Source organism: Rhinolophus ferrumequinum, chromosome 22, assembly GCF_004115265.2.
Source record: "Rhinolophus ferrumequinum isolate MPI-CBG mRhiFer1 chromosome 22, mRhiFer1_v1.p, whole genome shotgun sequence".
Classification (NCBI taxonomy): domain Eukaryota; kingdom Metazoa; phylum Chordata; class Mammalia; order Chiroptera; family Rhinolophidae; genus Rhinolophus; species Rhinolophus ferrumequinum.
In genome coordinates this window covers 41,380,732-41,395,878 of record NC_046305.1, presented here as the reverse complement: position 1 = coordinate 41,395,878, position 15,147 = coordinate 41,380,732, and the positions used below count along the sequence as shown (strand labels likewise).

The 15,147-nt window shown below is 40.4% G+C and overlaps 1 protein-coding gene and 1 long non-coding RNA gene across 6 annotated transcripts in view; one reads left to right on the top strand and one right to left on the bottom strand.

The window, feature by feature from the left end:
* LOC117014797 (uncharacterized) overlaps positions 1 to 6,309 on the top strand; it is a 60,999-nt gene extending 54,690 nt beyond the window's left edge. Inside the window, exon 3 of the long non-coding RNA XR_004421612.1 lies at positions 5,765 to 6,309. This is a non-coding gene — a long non-coding RNA (uncharacterized LOC117014797). The remainder of the gene's footprint in view (positions 1 to 5,764) is intronic.
* Positions 1 to 15,147, bottom strand: part of ELAPOR1 (endosome-lysosome associated apoptosis and autophagy regulator 1) — a 66,123-nt gene that overhangs the window by 49,547 nt on the left and 1,429 nt on the right. The window lies entirely within an intron of this gene.

The window sequence follows — 15,147 nt, the reverse complement described above, 5'->3', positions numbered from 1 at the left end:
CCCACCTCCGTATTTTTGTATCTACCGATAAACAAGCCATCTCGCCTTTCCCTCCCACTCCTAGCAGTGCCAACTCCTGTAATGGTTAATAGATAGTAATTAAACATCATATCTACTGGTATTTCAATTTGAGACCAGAGGAAATGACGCTGGCCATGTGAAGACACAGGGAGACACACACGGGTGAAACCATGTGACATTGGAGGCAGAGATTGGAGGGAGGCAACTGTAAAGTCAGGGAACACCAAGGATTGCTGACAACCATTAGAGAACCTAGAAAGAGGCAAGGAAAGATTTTGATTTTGAACTTCTACTAACCTCCATAACTGTGAGAGGATACATTTCTGTTGTTTCTCACGTTCCTTGTGGTGCTTTGTTACTGCAGCCCTAGCGAACTAACACAATTAATCAATGGGCGTATCTTATTATTTCTCATTTCTAATTTCCTTCAAATTGAGTATGATGATTAGCTCCTTTGATAAATGAGTCTCACAACCAGTGAAGTTCCACCTGGGATAGACGCCAGAGGCTGTGCTCTGCCCCCTGCGCCTTCCTCTCTGGCTTCATTCCATAATGCACTTGATCTCTATTTGTAAGCACTTGTTCCTTTAAAGGCTGTATGTGCCATCAGTGTTGGCTTCATATCATATAATAACTCCTCTCTGTCTCTTTTGCTCCATTATGTTCCATAGGCACTAGGTGAATGAATTATTTTAAAGTCGAGAGGATTAAGAATTTAAAATATAAGAGAAAAATTAAGTGTTTAATGGAGTAAACAGGACGATGGTCCATGATCTCTATAGGAAATCTGTCACTGATGTTTTCAGACTGATACTCTCTGATAATACCTGCTCCAGGTACCAGTATGGACAGTATCTGTCAATATTCCCAGGAGGCATAAAACACAGAAAGGGTACGGGGTGGAGGAAATGAATGTCAGAAATAATGAGCCAGCAGGTGATCAAAAGAGTACTTCTTATCCCAGCGATAGGGATTCACTCTCTAGAAATAACGAGCTTCTCATTATCCAGGGTAAAAAGTATTCTCTTTTAAACATTTGTAATTGTTAAGCAACATAACCACCTAAGGAGAAGCACCCACTCAGTTATTTTAGGGCGCTGGTGAGATGCCTTTGGTCTGGATGACCATTAAGACCACCTAAAACCAGCGTTTATGAGGTCACAATTTTTTTTCCCCTTCTTCCACCTCCCCCCACTCCCACTCCAGTTCAAGCTGTTGTTTTTCAGTCTAGTTGTGTAGGATACAGCTCCCTGGACCATGCTGGTGTTATGAACCTTGCGTGCCCCCGGGCTGACGCAGTCGGTAGGTGGGCTGCTCACAGCAGCCAATGGCAGCTCTCACCGGCTGCCGGCCACTCACGCTGGCTGCCGGCCACTCACGCTGGCCACCAGCCACTCATGGCAGCATGCGGTAGCCCACGGCAGCACACAACAGCTCATGCTGGCTGCCGGCCACTCATGCTGGCCACTGGCCGCTCCTGGCAGCACACAGCAGCCCGCAGCAGCTCACACCGACCTATGAGGTCACAATTTTATTATCTAAATGACACTCCCCAGAGGGAACCAACCTGTCGATCAACTTGATCTTCAGTTGCTCCAACTATAAAGTTAAGATTTTCATAGAGATGGGATGTCAATTACTTTTCTTTAAAAACCTTAGTTTTTAGGTTATCTCAAACTTAAAAGGATGTCTCCTCTTGCAGAGAAGTTCCCGAGATCTATTTGCACGCTCCCAGCGGTGTCACCTTTATCTGCTCATACTCATTCGTGCCCACTCTCTTCAGTTATTCATCATCTGACTAAAATGAGAGTCAGTTAGCGATTGCCTGCATTAAAGACGATCAAGCTCACTGATCACGGTCACACGTTCCTCTGACATCTTCCCCCAACCCATCTCCACATGGGAAAAACGAGCTGGTGACTAAAAGAATCAGGAGTAGTCTTTTAGATAACCCAGGACTAAAATCTCTATATGTTCTTTTAAAAATCTGCCTCCCCCGCACCCCAAGGCTCTTTGCATCTTCTGACTTCCTGCTAACCTGTTACTTACTTTGTATTTAGGTACAGCCCCTTACTTCTTTTCTTTTACAGATGCTTTACATATCTGAATAATATTTATAAATGGAGGCTCTAGCACAAATCTTTTAAATATTTTTTACAAGGAAAATAAGTTGACCCATTAATTCAAAATTTATGAAGCATCTAGTCTGTGTATAGCACAGGGCTTGATGTGCCTGATTTTTCCCACTGCTATTCTGAGCCAGAGCCATCCTTAGGAGAATTGGAACAAAGCCAGATATATTTGATGCTTCCTTTATCTTTTTTTCTTGGTGGCTTACTAGCCACTCTTTTATTTTTATATGATTGGGATTGGAGTGTGAAGTAATCAATTTCAAGCAGAAAAATGAGCCAATTTCAGTTTCCTTTCTAATTCAGAAACAGTTTTCCTTTCTCATCTTGCATGGGGTAGGAAGAGGGATACTTCAATTAGTATGCAGGCTTATTACATTAAAGTCTAATTGTTATTATTATTATTACCTTTTATATTGTATCATCAGTAAGATTCAGATTTAGAAAATCACATTCAAAGTCTATGAAATTCCATCTATTTTTCACACTGCATTGTTCTGGGGGCCTTTTGAAAATGCCTTTAATAATACATGACAAAATAAAGAAGAAAAATAATTGAAAACCTCATGTTGGACTTCTCAGACTTAAAGGAATTTGAACAGGGGAGAGCCTAGGAAACATGAAAAAAATATTTTTTCAGCAGCTGTCATGCACTAACTATAATGATCTGTTCTGTGCTTTATCTGATTTGACATAGGAGGAGAGCTTAAGGAGAAATGTGACAAATGGTACAATTTTTATCACTTAGCAGAGGGACAATACAGACTGAGGAAAAGCTATGAGTTTGACCAACAAATTATTTTCAGAACATTTGGCAAAATCAGCCATCAGGTCCGTCTACCCTGACTGGGACCAGCTGGCAGCTTGATAACGGTGACAGGCTCTCCAGCTGGGCCCTCCGTGTCTCAGCAATTCCCAAGTGAGAATGAACTAGGCGGCAGCGCTCACAGCCGAATCCTTCTGACTGCAGATGGAAAAGACTATTGCTGTCTTTTAAATTCCATGTGCCAACTTGACATACATCTATCGAAATATGAAACACTTAGAGTCTTTGACCCGCAATTTCTACTTCTAAGAATTCATCCTACAAATAGACTCAAACAAGAATGTGTCAGTACACATAAGAGGGTGTGCACTGAAGCGCGGTTACCATATAATGACTGGAATGGACCTTTTGTCAAGTTTCTGTTTCAACAAATGATGGCACACGCATATAATGCATCACACTTTAGTTAAGAATAACGATGTAGAGCTATAGTAATGAAAACAGTAAAACACAGCCTAGGACAAATATTCTGATCTGATTTGTACAGAAAGTAAAAATAGCAGACAGATGTGCTTGTATAGACATAAAACATTTCAAGAATATATTTCATCAAGTGTCGAAAGACCCCATCTAGAGCTCCCAAGTGACCTCAGAGAGTTTCTGGAAGTTATTACTACAAATAATAGGTAGAATGCTTGCTCATTCTATTGTCTATATAGCAAACAATATTAAAAATCCCTATACATCATTCATGTTCTAAATCCCTTCTAAGCTGCCTTCCCTTCCACCTAGCCAGGAGTAAAAACTCTCCACTCTTCGCGCATGCTATGGAGTCTGGGTGAAAGCTACTCCAGGGGTGGGCTGCTGGTAATTGGTAGTATCTTAAGGTCTGAAGAGATCCTCTTAGAATAAAATAGAAGAGTCAGTAGCTAGGAGATGGCCACTGCTCTCCGCTCTACCTGAGAGGAGACTAGGTTATAGAAATGGCTCTTGGGGAAATGCGCTCTGGGCACATCTAACCCCATATGCAGATTTGGTGGATTCATTTACCCTTTAGATATTCCCTTTACATGCTCTGCCAGCCCTCTCTCCTCTCTTACATCTCCCCGCCTCGGTGGTCCTCGGGGAGGACTTTGGCTTGAAAAGTAGGGCTGATACTCACACACAGCCACTCCAATTGACTTATAAATGTGGTTAAGTGCTAGTAAAGAAAAGTGAAAACTATGCTGAGAGATTATGACAAGGAGACCTAATTTAGACTGGGAAGGTTAGAGCACGCCTCTCTGAGGAGTGGGTTTAAGTGGCGAGCTGAGGATTGGAGGAGTTCGACAGGTGAAAATGAACAGACAGTCTTGCAGGCACAAGAGAGTCTGGTGCTTAAGCAATGGGAAGAAAGCTAATGTGGCTGGGCAACATAATTTTCCACTTGTAAAGTGGAAAAATGTATATCCCCATTTTGAAGTTTCAAAAACTACTAAAGGAAGACGGGAGATTTTAATCTAAGGTCCCTGGGACGTGTTTGTTTAAAAGTTGTCATTTACTTTTACATTTTAAAGTAACATAGGCTCATAATAATAACAGTTCACATTTATTGAGTGTTCTGTATGTTAGCTCATTTAGTCCCGACAACAATTATGAAGTGGGTGCTGCTACCCCACACCATTTCCTCTCCTCTTTCCTTCTTTATTTTTCTCCATAGCATCTTTACTATCTGATACATATTTTTACATATACACATATGTGTGCATATACAGAGGGTGCCAAAAAATGTATACACATTTTAAGAAAGGAAAAAACTGTATTAAAATTACGCTGATGGTAACCACTTTGAGCACCTCTTGTAATTGCAGAAATCAAATGTGACTTGTATTCATCTTTTGTTATCGGTATATATTGAATATTACAATTTTGATACATTTTTTTTTCTTAAAATGTGTATACATTTTTTGGCACCCTCTGTATATATAGTTTTTAAAAATTGCCCACCTCTTCTGTCTAGACTGTAAACACTTTGAGGGCTGGTATTCTTGTATGTTTTATTCATTTCTGTATTTCCAGTGCCTGCCACATAGTAGATGCTCACAGCTTCCTAAGTGAATCTCCACTTTGTAGATGATGAAACTAAGATACAGATTGATTAGCCTGTCTGAGGTTACTTGGCTGGTAAAAAAGCAGGAGCTCCTGCATCTGGGCTTGTAACCACCACGCTATTTTCTGCATGTCCATGCTAACAGTCCAAATTGTGCAAAGGGTGTAAGTTGAAAAGTAAAAGTTCCCCTCCCACCCGCAAATTCCCAGAAGATCTACAAGTATAGAAAAAAGTCTGGAAAGATGTAACAAAATGTTTACATGTGATATTAACACATGTAATATTATAGTGATATTAACCAGTTATGAAATTTTGGTAAGTTTTATGTCTTTTTTTTTTGCATTCTATATTTCTTGAATTTTTAGAATAAGAAAGTATCATTGTTACAAAACTAATAAAACTATCTAAAATATTATTCAGTAGGTCAAAAGGGAAGAAGGCAGTCTGGAGGTCAGTCCCATTCCCAAATCAATACTTGTATGCTTTCCTTGACTGTGATATTTCTCTACTGTGCTGTAGTTTTCTTGCTGTGTTCCTGAAGCAGTGATCTATACCAACAGATACAGTGATAAAAAGTTCTCAGCTGTCATCTTTCCAGCAAGATGCTGAAAGTATATAAAACATCCTGTGATATACTGTAAATTAGTTCTCCTTATAACCTCTCATCATATCTTTCACTTTTCTGTCACATCATTTAACCAAATTTATAACTCTAAGTCAATTGGAGTGGTTATTTGTATCAACTCTGCTTTTTTACAGTGCTATACTGTATACATGGCAACAAATTCCTTCCATCCCTCTATGTTCACCTCTTCGAATGTGACTTTGCAGGGCCTCCTATCAAGAGGTGAAGTCTGTTTTATGGCATGTGACTTAATTTAGCCAATAGGACATTAGCAAACATGACACAAGCAGAGGCTTGAAAAGAGCTTGCACATTGGGGCTTGCTCTCTTACTGCACTTGGAACTCTGAGACGAGCGCATAAATGAGTCTAAACTAGCCTGCTGGAGAATGAGAAGCCACCTGGAAGAGAACCTGGGGACCCCAGTCAACAGCCTATCAACTGTCAGACATCTGAGCAAGGCCATCCTCCATCATCTAACTTGCAGTCAACCCACCAACTAACCACAGTCACATAAGGCCTAACAGTGATCAGCCAACCTGCTCCAGACCAGAAGGACCACCCAGTCAGCCTACAGGGGCGCAAGGCTCATAATACCAGCGTAGGCCAGGGAGCTGTGTCCTACACAACTAGACTGAGAAACAATGGCTTGAACCGGAGTGGGGGGGAGAGGCAGAAGAAAGAGGGGAAAAACAAACAAACAAACAAAACCAAATCTTATAAGACTACATATAGTATGAATATATTTTTTATAAAGGTCAAAAATAAACAAAACTAAAGTTTTTGTTTAGGGATATATATATATATATATATATATATATATATATATATATGTATATGGAGAGAGAGAGAGAGAGAGAAAAGATAAGGGAACATAAACCAAAATTTGGGACAGCAGTTACCTCTGGGGCTGGAGCTGGGGATAAGCCTCAAGAAGCTTTGTGAGCATGGATTATGGTCTAGTTCCTAAATTGGGTGGTGAGTTAATAGCTTACATATGTGTATGTATATTTGGTATGTATTAGTACATAAGTAAATAAATTTAAACAGTGAATGGAAATAAGTAGAGAAAAGGAATATGCTCAAAAGTAATGAAATAAAAGAAATGAATATTAAAATAACAGTGAGGTTTTTTTTATGCTATAAAGTTGGGAAAGATGAGAAAAAACTGTGTTGTGATGATGGTAGGGAGAAAAAAATCTCATGCACTACTAGTAACTGATTACAAAAACTTTTGGAAAGCAATTTAGAAATACAATGAGAAGCCTAAAAATGATCTCTCATCCAGCAATTTTATTTCTAGGAATTTATTCCCAGAAAATAATGACAGATGTGCTGAAAGGTGTATGTAAAAAGAGACTCATCTTTGCAATGTTCATAATAGCCGAAAGTTAGAAATAAACTATGTGTTCAACAACAGGGGATTGGTTAAATAAATTCTATCAGTGGAGCTCATGTAATGATTCACTTATTATATTCATTTATTGAGGGCACCCAATGTGCCAAATACTATTTGAGGTGCTGGAGATACAGCATTAAACAAAACACAGAACTCCCTGCCTTCATGGAGTGCTCCTGGAGAAGGACAGAAATAGTAAAATAAATAAAACATAGAGTATGTAAGGGAGTGGTAGGTGTTCTGGAGAAAATAAAACAGAAAATGGGATAGGGAGTAGGATGACATTTCAAGAAAACCTGAAGGGGACTAGAAAATCAGCTGGACATCCTGGGGAACAGCCTTGCAAGCAGAGAAAACAGCAGTTGCCAAGACCCTGAGATGGCAGTTTGCCTGCAGGTCTGAGAAATAGCAAGGAGGCTGATGTGGCCGGAGAGGAGAAGCACGTTGTGTCTAGGGCCTTGTAGGCCACTACTTGTGGCCTTGTAGGCCATAAGGAACTGGTTTCTACTCTGCAATGGGGAATTTTGGAAGGTTTTGAGCAGAGGAGAGACAAAATCTGTCTTATTTTCAATACGTTTACTCTGGCTGAACACTAGACAGTAAACAGGCAGAGTTGAAGCAAAGAAACCAGCAAGGAGGCTTTTGTAATCTTCTAGGTGAGAGGCGGTGGTGTCCTGGAACAGGATGAGTGGCAGTGGAGGTGTAACAAGAGCTCAAATTCTGGATATACTTTGAGGATCGAGCTTACAAGATTTTCTTATGAACTGGATATAGGGAGTATGAGAGAGAAAAGTCAGGACTTGGGGCCTGAGCAACTAGAAGGATGGGATTGCCATTACCTGAGATGAGGAAGATTCTGGAGGCACATGTTGGATGGTGGTGGGGAAAGCAGGTATTTTGGACATGGTAAATCTGAGCTGCCAATCAAATATGTACATAGAGAGGTCATTTATGCAGCTGGATGTACAAGTCTAGAGTTCAGGGATGAGGTCTAGACTGGAAGTATGAATTTGGAAGTCACTGATGTACAGATGCTATGTAAAGACATGATGCTGGATGAGATAATGAAGGGAATGAAAATAGAAGAGGTTGGGAAGAGAGAGAGAGAGAGAGAGAGAGAGAGAGAGAGAGAGAGAGAGAGAGAGAGAGAGAGAGAGAGAGAGAGAGAGAGAGAGAGAGAGAGAGAGAGAAGAAGAAGAAGAAGAAGAAGAAGAAGACGACGAAGAGAAGAAGCAGCAAGAAGAAGAAGAAGAAGAAGAAGAAGAAGAAGAAGAAGAAGAAGAGAAGAAAGAAGAAGAAGAAGAGAAGAAGAAGAAGAAGAAGAAGAGAAGAAGAAGAAGAAGAAGAAGAAGAAGAAGAGAGAAGAAGAAGAAGAAAAGATGGAGGGAAGGAAGGAGGGGAAAAGGTTGACTGAATCTTGGGGAACTGCCAGGTTTAGAGCTCAAGGACATGAGAGGGAAAATCAATCAAGGGGACAGAGAAGGAGCCACCAAGAGGATAGGAAAAAAAATACCCAGGAGAGTTGGTGTCCTGGAAGCCAATAGAAGAAAATGTTCCTAGGAGGGGAAGGTGATCATAGCTCTACCACGTGCTGGAGGTGAAGTTCAATTTGGATGGAGAAATTACCGTTGGATTGAGTAAGAGCAGTTCTGGCAGAGTTGTGGAGCTGAAAGTCGGCTTGGAGAGGATTCACGAGAGAAGGGAAAGTGGATTTAGAGAATAGTTATAGACAAGATGTCCAAGGGCTTTTGCTATAAAGGGGAGCAGTAAAATAGGGTGGCAACTGGAGGGGGAAGGGACACTCAAGAGAAGTTGTCGGGGGTTTTTCCCCCTATTTTTTAAGGTAGGAGAAATAATAGCACGAGTGAAGATTGATAGGAATGGTTCAGCAAAGGGGGAAAATGGATGAGGTGAGAAAGAAGGAAGACTTGCTGAACCTACATTAAAAAGGTGAGAGTGGCTGAGTCTAAAGCAGGTGGTCAAAGCGAAAGTGTTGGCAGTAGAGATTAGCCAGGGTAGTTCATCCAGTTCCCCATTAAAATGATGTCAAACAAAACCATTTAATGACTTAGAATGATTTCCTGTTTAGTTTTTAAAAAACAGATCATAAAACAGTAACAAGCACCATATTTATGAAGCACTATGCTTAATTCAATGCAAAAGTGCTTTGCTTAATCCTTCCACCACACCATAAAAGACCATAAAAGAACTAAATTATCTCTGTTTTCCAGATGAAAAATTGAGGGGAAGAGAGGTGAATATCTTGCCCCACATAATGTAGCTGGAATGGTGACTAGTATTCGAGTGCAGGTGCCAGACTTGCATGGCCATTACCCCAGGCTAACACTGTCTCATGGAAACACAACACGAGTCACATACAAGATTTAAAAATTTCCAGTAGGCACATTTAAAAAAGTAAAAAGACACAGGTGACATTAATTTTAACACATTTTATTTGGATAATATCTAAAACATTATCATTTCCACAGGGAATCGGTATAAAATATTGAGATAGTTTACATTCTTTTTTCTGTATAGCTGGTCCTCAAATAATGTTATTCCGTTCAACATCATTTGGTTCTTAATGATGAGAAAAAAGAAATTGATTCTGTGTGGAGTTTGTATGTTTTCCTCACGTCTGCATGGGTTGTGCTTGGGTTTTCCGTTTTCCTCCCACATTCCAGAGATATGCATGACGTGAACTGGCACATCTACACTGTCCCAATCTGAGTGAGTGTGGGTGTGGGTGTGAGTGGCCCTGACATGGAAGGGCGTCCTGTCCAGCGTGGGTGCCCACCTGGGGCCCTGAGCTGCCAGAATGGGCTCCAGCCACCCTCGACCCTGAACTAGAATAAGCAGGTTGAAAAATCATTATCTTAGTGGTTTCTAGTAGTTTTTCTTAAATGTATGTATAGCTCATGTTTGTTTCAATGTTTAATATTAGAAGTGTTTTGGGTCTTTGTTTAGAAGTTCAGTGATACTTTTGTAACCAGAAATATGCCCTCGGAACTTAACTCTTGTTTATATCAATTAGCCTGTGGTAAAACGGGTTTGTTATCCAGCGTTTTGCTTCAAGTCGCAGTTTCTAAGAACCTAGTGATGATGTTACGCGTACTGTACTTACTGCACTGTCTTCCAAATCTGACATGTACCACTAGCCACATCTCAGGTGCTCAAAACCCACATGTGACTGGGTGGCAACCGCGCACAGACAGCACAAATTCAGACTCTTAACTGCTATACTCTCCTGCTACTCTTTCACAAGTTCTATCAATTTTTTCCTCAGAATATCTTTCACATCGACTCTTTTTTCCTTTTCAATTCAATCGACTTTTACCACCATTAAATTCTTAATTTTGTACTGCTATAAAACCATGTTAATTATACTTTCACTAAAAATCTCACTATTTTTTTTTTAAATTGGGGAATATTAGGGAACGGTGTGTTTCTCCAGGGCCCATCAGCTCCAAGTTGTTGTCCTTCAGTCTAGTTGCAGGGGGCGTAGCCCACCATCCCCTGCATGAATTGAACCAGCAACCTTGTTGTTAACAGCTCGCGCTCTAACCAACTGAGCCATCCTGCTGCCCTGAAAATCTCACTGTTGCAGCTAACATTTATTGAGTACTTACTATGCACCAGGAACTGTTCTAAACAATTTGCATGTACTCTATTAATATTCCCATCTTAAAGATGAAGAAATCGAGGCACGAGGTGATTAAATAAGTCTCCTGAGCTTATACAGTTGCTTGAATGGACAAGCTGGAAACTGAACCCAGCCTGTCCAGTTTTAGCCAGATATCATGCTATGCAACTACCGTGTTTCACTCTCACAAATATATACATTAAAATGATAATTTGAGTGATAGGGTGATAGTTGATTTTTACCATCTTTTTCTTTACCTATATTTTCCAATTTTTCTGCAAATGAAATGTATCACTTTTGTAATTTTTAAAGTTTTTTTTTGTTTTAAGTAAAGTCAGGTGATTATCAGACTGATTCAGTTTTACTGTTACTCTTACCTTGAGACAGGAGAATAGACAAAATGACTCCTTAGATGTCTTCAGATCTCAAGAATCTATTATTCTTTAACCCCCTCTGATAGTGAACAAAAACAGTCCATCTTGCTACTCTATAAGTATGTCTTGATAAATGGAGAATTTTAATTTTCTCTCTTCACCAAATATGGCAGGATGTTTTAAACATCCAACTTTGATGGTTCCCAACCAAAGGAGTCATTTTAAATCTTGTGTTTTTGGTGAAATATTTCCTGAAAGCTCAGGGATCCTGACTGTTTTCTAGATCATTTCTCTGTGGAGTTCAAACCTTGAATAATGTGTTAGAACAAATACAGAAAGAACTGTAAAAGTCTAGAAGCCATGATCATACTGTGAGGGAGTGTGCCAAAATCTCAGGACTTGTCCCACCTCGTACAGGGGCTGATCCCAGAGAAGTCAGAACTATGAAAGGTGGTAACTCTTTCCCCAAAGCTGTTCTTTCTGCATCGTGGCGAGCAGCTCCTCCCGTTCTCCCACTCTGAAATCCTGACAGAAATCCTCCGCCTGCCCCTCTCCATCACCTTACACTTTCTTCTTCTTTTTTTTTAATTTATTGGGGTGACAATTGTTAGTGAAATTACATAGATTTCAGGTGTACAATTCTGTATTACATCATCTATAAATCCCATTGTGTGTTCACCACCCAGAGTCAGTTCTCCTTCCATCACCATATATTTGTAGCTTACACTTTCAATCAATTGCCAAATCCTCTCACCCCTACCTTCAGCACATTTTTCCCATCTATCCTTTTCCCCTTATCCCACTGCCACCATCCCAGTGCAGTCCCTTTGTTAACCTTCTCCTTGACCTCAGTAAAATCTTCTGAACTGGTCTCCTTGCTCCCATCTCTCTGTTCTCAGCTCTGGCCTACCACAACCAGGCTTATTTCACACTCATGCTAATCCACTCTGAGCAGGCTGCTGTCCGTGCCAGAAAGCCTTCAGGGATTCTCCACTTAGTCTCTGATTTTCCAACCTTGATTTCTAGTGTAACCACACTTATTCTACATTTCAGCCAGCAGGTCTGAAATTCCCAGGATCTTTTACATTTTCTACCTGTTGACCTTTCCTCAGGCTCCTCTCTCTATCTAGAAAGCACCCGCCCCCATCTCTGCTCATTGAAATTCTACTGATTATTCCAGAAGCAGGTCAAGTGCCAACTGCTTAAATCCGTTTTCTTCCTTTCCTGTCAACCTCTATATTGCCACTCCTGCACTGATTACCACATGTTCACCTTACGTCATCATTTATCACGATTTGTGTACTTACCTTTTCTGCCTACCAATATTTCTTAAGCACCTATGAATGTCGAAGATATGTACCAGGCACCTGCGTTACCTAATTTAATGTAATCCTCACAACAGCCTATGAGGTCGGTATGACCATCCCTATTTTACAGATCAGGAATCTGAGGCTGTCAGAAGTTAATAAACTTGCTCGAAGCAGCATCCTTCCTAAGTGGCAGAGTTATCATTCAATTCAACAAATTTTATTACAGTCCATGTCTGCCAGATTCCTCAGCCCTACAGGCTTTTCCATATAGACTGGGAAGTCCCTTTGGGGGCAATTAGCACTGAAGCCTGAGGATGAGGCAGATCTGTTAAAGGCAGTTTTCTGCTCCTCTCTCATTTGATTTAGTTAGATTCATTGTGCTATAGGAAATGCTCTTTGGCTCTCAGCACTTAGCCTGGGCTAGCACAGGGAGGGCTAAAGAAATGATTCATGAAGACAAACACTCTACAGGATGTTTAATTCCACTGGTGACCCTGATGATTGGAAAACTGTTGAAGGAATGCGAAGCCCCGCTCACGGTTAGCGATCTAGAACTTGCTATTCTCTGCCACAAGTTGATGCCACATGCTAAACTTATCTGTTCCCTGATTAGACCAGAGGGATGCCTCAGATTTCAGAAACAAGGCTGGAACAGCATTGTTGTCATAAAGGTCAGCCTTGCACGGATAAGGATCCCTGCCTTTAACACCCAGTGTAGAGTCACAAGAAAGTCACAGGAAGATTAAGAACAGAGGAGGGTTACCCTACTCTGAATTGGATTTTTATCATGTAGGGTTGGAAGCCCTGAAACTTGTTGGGTCAGTTCATATTGCCAAATGAAGAATATTATAATAATGGGTTTATTCTCTTCCTTACTATTTTAAAGTCAAGGGTGTTCAGCGGCCACTGTTTGCTCAAGGAGAGTGTAAACAGGATTTGCTGACGCCCATGGCCAATGAGCATGAGTCCGAAGACACTTGCACTCTGGCAAGGGGTGTGGATCTCCTGGTAAAGAAACTGAACGGGAAAGGGGGTTAGGTAACTCAAATTTGTGTTTTGTCTGTATTGTTTTCTTTCAATCCTCAAAACAATTCCTTTGAGGTAGGTGTTATTGAAATACCTATTCTATAGTTCCAAAAACTGGGTGGTAAGTAACAGTCAGGGATTGGAACCCTGCTGTGTTGAGACCCACAGCTTTCTATCGCGGCCTAAGCGCATGCTCTGCGGCAAGACCTTGTGCTCAGGCAAATGTCAGTCATTTAAAAAGGACTAAAGGCAATATTTATACCCAAGCTAGAGTTCTCAAGTGTCCATATTCTTCCCTCCCTCCAAACGAAGATGATACAACGTGTTAAATTTCTGAAATGTCTCACATTTCCCATTGTTAACGAAGTTCTCAACAAGAAGTGGGAGATGAACTGTAAGATTCTTATCTTCCACTCAGGAGACTCCCAGGTTGGATTCTTAGGCAAGTGGGCTTCTTTGAACTGGTTATCTTGGTTGGTTAGAGACCACAAGCCACCAAGGCAAGTAAGTCAGTCACTGACAAAATCATCCTGTTCCCAGCCACCTCTAAAGAGGTCATAAAGCCGCTGGGTGGAAGTGTAGATGGCTCAGGGCAGGCAGTCACTGGGACTGATAAAAGTTACCAAAAGTCCCACTGACGAGAGTCACTTAATTGTGTCATATTCATCAATGCAAACATCTTTATTCACACAAAAATCCTCAGCTCTCCCCCTTCCTACTGCTTTATGATCTGTTATGTCGTAGATAGTCTAATGGTTGGAACATCTTCATAATAATATTTTCCCATATGGGATGGAGTTGTTGTTGCTACCGTGTTTCCCCTAAAATAAGACCTAGCTGGACAATCAGCTCTAATGCATCTTTCGGAGTAAAATTAATATAAGACCCGGTATATTTTATATTACATTATATTATATTATTATATTATATTATACCCAGTCTTATAGAAAAAAAAACTGGGTCTTATATTAATTTTTGCTTCAAAAGACGCATTAGAGCTGATTGTCCGGCTAGGTCTTATTTTTGGGGAAACAGGGTAACCAGTTAACACTGACAATTATAAAAAATATTTCAACCTCTCAAAACCTGAGCCAAGTATAACATTTGGGACTACTTTTACAGGACTGGAGTCTTGATGCATTACTAAGTTTTTTACATCTCACAGAGATAAGCAGAACAACTTTTATTTTGCCTTACCCCGTGCAGTTCTTGTAAATATTTGTTGCTGCCTGTGCCATATGGTTAAAAAAAGTTACTCAGAACACAACCAAATATTACTATTTCAATACTATAAAGACTACTGAGTTTTGTTACTTCTTAATACCTTTTTGTATCCCTCAGAAAGAACGTTCAGAAGGCATTTTTTGTCTGGGAGACATTCATTACTTATTGTTTGAATGATGAACATTTTAGAAACATCTTGAAAAGGACTTATGACATATGTCAACAGAGGTCCAGAGAAGAAAAATAGAGATTGGCAGAAAGTGAGATATTACAGAACTCAAAAGTCTGGTCAAAGCTGGTTCATGTGCTGTCAGGTATACTAAGCAAAGCACATGGGGAGACAGGTGATGGGATCTTTCAGTCCCTCCTGCACATTTCCTACCTTTACACTCCTTTTCTGAAGCCATGATAAAACCACAAGGATTCCCCTTTCACTCCACTACTTTCCTCTGGCCTTCCTAACTCTTTTCTTACCCCACTTACCCTTTCCCACTTTCTATTTTGCCCCTCTGTTGATAATCTTTTGTTTTTAACCACTTTTGA